Consider the following 4,787-nt stretch of genomic DNA (forward strand, 5'->3'; position numbering starts at 1 on the left):
CTGACATTTCTGACGCCTAGCTCCTGTCACTCCAGACTTTCCGACCGATGATTGATTTTCCTATTGTTGTGGGTTAGAGTTAAGGTTTGGGTTTGGGTATTTGAGATGTGAAAAGGTCACTATAGTTTAGATATGACCTAGCAATAATAGCAAAGACTGGCTGCTACTCGTAGGTCTATCATACAGACTGAACAGGTCTTTGGCCGTTACTCCTAACGTACAGTCTGAACAGGTCTCAGGACAAATTATCTTTTGGCTATGAGAACACCATGGCTCAGCGTGTATTCTGGGTACAGTGAAAGCTATGCGTCTGACTCTGCCCGTGTCTCAGCTCGACCTCTATCTCTTTCAAATACCACTGTTTACCTTGACCAACATAAATTCTCTGCTCTGGCGCGAGGAATGGAAAGACTTCTGTTCTGTTTGACCAGATGTAACTTTATCAGCTTCTCTCTCTCTCTCTCTATGCTCTCCTGTTCTTATGTCTCTCTCTCACATCTCTTAGATTAAGCACCAAAAAGTGAGCTCTCACACAATATTTCTGTTGGCTGGAGTCTGACCTCTTTGTGAACTGTGGAAGTGAAAGGCACTTTCAGCTGGGGAATCAAATGCCTGTAACTATACGCCTTTCAAATGATACAAAGGTGGGGGGTGGGGGGAGGGGGATGGGGGGGGGGGCGTGCTAGGGGTGAAAAGGAAAGTGCCGTGCGGCATTTTTTTGTGCTGGTAAAGTGGTCGAGGGGGGGGCAGTGGTAAAGTGATGGTGTTTAAGAGTGGGGGTTGGGGGGTGTTGGCTGGACGTGCCGTGGAATACTGGGGAACACTAGAGAGATGGACGCTTTTTATGGATGAGTGCAGTGAGCAAACAGCAATCCTTTCTCTCTCTGTCTGTATCTCTCTGTGCCTGAGTGAGTGTGAGTGAGTGAGTGCATGTGTGAGCATGTGTGTGTGTGTGTGTGTGTGTGTGTGTGCTGGCTGTATTGAAGGGTCAGTATCTGATGTCTGTTGTGCTCCACTTGACCCTGAGCCCACTGAGGCCTGACTGACAGACCTGCTCCTGCCCTGGTGTGTGTGTGTCTGTCTGTGTGTGTGTGCATGTGTGTGTGTGTGTGTGTGTGTATGTGTGTGTGTGCGTTTGCAAGTGTCTGTCTGTCTTTTGGTCTGTCTTTCACTTTTTTATAGGACTTAAATGCACAAATTGTATCTGGAAATAACGCACTCACTTCATTTCGATATGGAACAGCAGCTCTCTCTCCTCCCTGATCCAATCTCTCCAGTCGGAGTGTGGAGGTGTGTCCTGTCGTCTCCCAGCACAGTGTGGAGCTGAAACACACAGAGGAACACACAGAGTTGATAAACATGTCGCCTCCTAATGATTTGCAGCCCTATTATGCAGCTCCCTGTAATCTGCCTGCCTACAGTAGATATAGGGATCCCCCCCCTGCTCTGAAGGGGGGATGTGTGTGTGTGTGTGTGTGTGTGTGTGGGGGGGGGGGGGGGGGGGGGGGGGGTAAGGGGGGGAGTGTGTGTGTGTGGGGGGGGGGGGGCAGGAAGCTGCAGCGTACAGAAGCAACATTAATTCATTCCTCTCAGAGCTCTTTGAAGAGCAGCAGCACTATGACAGCCTAAACGCTTCCAGAGATGTCACATTTCCACAAAATCTAAAAAGGCTCTTGCGAGCACTCATCCTTTCATGTTTGATCCTGCACTGGAGATTCTATGATAAACAGACTGGGGGAGGGGTCTAGGAACGCACACCAAGGCTAGCCTTTCTGTCGGTCTGTATGTTGTCTGTCTGTCTGTCTGTCTGTCTGTCTGTCTGTCTGTCTGTCTGCCTGTCTCTCTTTCTTTCTGTCTGTCTGTCTGTCTGTCAGTCTGCCTGCCTGTCTGTCTGTCTGTCTGTCTGTCTGTCTGTCTGTCTGTCTGTCTGTCTCTCTGCCTGTCTGTCTGTCTATCTGTTTGTCTTTCTGTCTGTCTCTCTGCCTCTGCCTCTCTGCCTGTTTGTGTCTGTCTGTCTGTCTGTCTGTCTGTCGGTCTGTTGGTTTTTCTCTCTCTGTCCGTCTGTCTCTGTCTGCCTCTGTGCCTGTCTCTCTCTCTGTCTGTCTGTCTCTCTGCCACAGGATCCAGATGCCATCGCAAATGAGCTCTTTGTGCTTCAGAGGGGTTTGAAACACAAGTCTGAATTAAGTTCTGGAGTTTCTCTTCAAGCGTCTAGGATTGCAAGGATATTGCAGGGAATCAGATTAATTTGGGACAACTTTCCTGTCCCTCCTCCCCGCCTGCTGGCCTGGAAATACCCCCCCACCCACACACACACACACTCACCCCCCCTAGCCTGACACTGAACAGATGCTGCAGGCGGCCGGTGTACCCTCAGTCATGCAAGCGTAGGAACCACCACACGACTGAGAACATCCCACACGTTTAAAGATAGTCAACATGTGTGGAATACTATAGGTTTTTGATGTAGTGCCTTTGTGTTCATTCAAAATACTTTGAATCAAGTTTTGAAATAAAGAATTCTGAACCGTGCTCAAAGATTTTATCAAATCCACCTCAACCTTCCCCGTTCCTCCCCTCTCGCTCTCTCTCTCTCTCTCTCTCTCTCTCTCTCTCTCTTTCTCTCAATCTTTCATTCCCTCTCGGGCAGCTCGGTGTTTCCCTCCGCAGGGCCGAGTCAGTAGTCTGTGTTGTAAAGATCTCTGGGAGCACACAGACCAGGTCCAGCTGAACTCTGGAGAACACAGGCCATAAACCGTGTCTACACTGAGGCAAGACAGAAAGCTGTGGGGGAAAAAAATCAAGCTCGTAAAAATGAAATCATAAAAATACCAGAACGGTAGTGAAACATCTTTTCATTCGTCTTAATAAAAGCCCTAAACAAGCCTGCATTGGTGGCTTAGGTTTCCCAGCATAAGGCCTTTAACCTTGGTGAGCCCTGTTAAACTGATCAGGTTAACTCAGGGCTAACAGTGAGGATGCTTCACTGCTTCCCGGCCAGAGCTTGGCTGTCTGTGAATCACCCACAGGTTGTGATGGGTAACATGAATGAACACGCGCGCGTGTGCATGCACGCGCACATAGACACACACACACACACACACACACACACACACACACACACACACACACACACACACACACACACACACACACACACACACACATCTCTGAGAGAGGTGTATGTGTTCTTTCCAAGACTTAGATGATGGTATCTTCTGGTAGGAGCTCCTGCGGTGTTTGGTATGAGATATTAGCGAGGAGGGGAGGAGGGCATTCCAGAGCTCCAGCCAGGCTGATCGCTACTGACTCTCCTCCTCTTCCTCCCAGACACTCCTCTCCTCCACCTCTCCCTCTTCTCCTCTCCCTCCATTCGTCCTCCTCTTCAGCCTCCTCCTCCTCTCCCTCGCAGACCCTTCTCTTCTCACACCAGTAGGGAGTCTGACTGGCATATCTCATTAACATGTTGGGGGGAGTTAAGAATGGGGGGGGAGGGGGGGGTCATGGATGCATGGAGGGAGGGGGGGGATGGGGACGAGTGACTGGCAGAAAAGAAAGAGGGGATCTAAGTAGGGGGGGAGGGATGGAGAGGGTATGGAGGGGATGGAGGGAGGAGAGGGAGGTTGACTAAGAGGGAAATGGGCAGGAAATGTAATTTACTGTGAGGTCCAACTTGACTCTAGTTGGTTGATGCACTTGTCCATCAATAAAAACGTAATATTTCTCTTGAAAGATTTGTCACAAAGTCTTGACCTTAGAGTAACCTATAAGCGTAAAGTTCAGAGTTCAGCACACAGACAAACTACTTGACTTTCCAACTGGCCGACCCATGTGTAGAGTGGCTGAGCCCTGAAATAGAGAGCCTGGCTCAACCCGGGACAGTCGGGCGTCTCGGAGCAGAAAACAGGAGCTCCAGAGAGCAAACAGAAGCGTCGGGGCTACTGAGCAGGGTCAATAAAAGGCTGGATTTACAGACATGCCGATTTTACGACCCTGCAGTTTGAGGACCACGCTATCCACTTACTGCTGGTCACACACTCACACGCACACACGCACGCACGCACGCACACACACACACACACACACACACACACACACACGTACGCACACACACACACACACACACACACACACACAAACACATTTAAAACAATTTATTTATGTCCACAGAAAACCAGGCCATGTCCAGCCTGGCTTATGTGCATGGCTGGCTTGTTTCTGTTCAGGAGTGGTAGGACGGAAGCTAGTCATGCCATTGAAATAGCTGAGAATTGAAACGACATTAAATAATGTCTGATAAATTAAGATATGTCTTGTCGTCTGGACACATCAGTTCCATCAGTTCCAACGCTTCCAATGCTAATCCAGCACAATACTGTAAGAGCTGGATAGCCAGTTAGCTCATGAGCTCACAACAACTAGCAGCAGCTTCCATAACAATAATGGCAGCGATCAGTGGCTAAAGCAGTTACACTGATCATCCCCACTGGGTCTTGAACCCTGGTCTCCCAGGTGGGAGTCCAATGCTCTCACCACTACTCTACTTGTGCAGTGGAGATCGACCGGTTGGTTTTGGTGTTCTTCTTCCAGTCCCTAGTGCGGGTTGGGGTTAGAATAAGGGTTGGGGTTGGGACAGGATCTGACCTATAAGGCAAGAGGTAAAGGTTGGAGTGAAAGGATGAACATGTGGAGGTTTGGGGTATAATCCAATAAAGTCATCCCCACTGGACCCCGGTCTCCCGGGTGGGAGTCCAATGCTCTCACCACTACTCTACTTGTGCAGTGGA

The sequence above is a fragment of the Borostomias antarcticus genome (assembly GCF_949987555.1).
Source record: "Borostomias antarcticus genome assembly, chromosome: 10".
NCBI lineage: Eukaryota > Metazoa > Chordata > Actinopteri > Stomiiformes > Stomiidae > Borostomias > Borostomias antarcticus.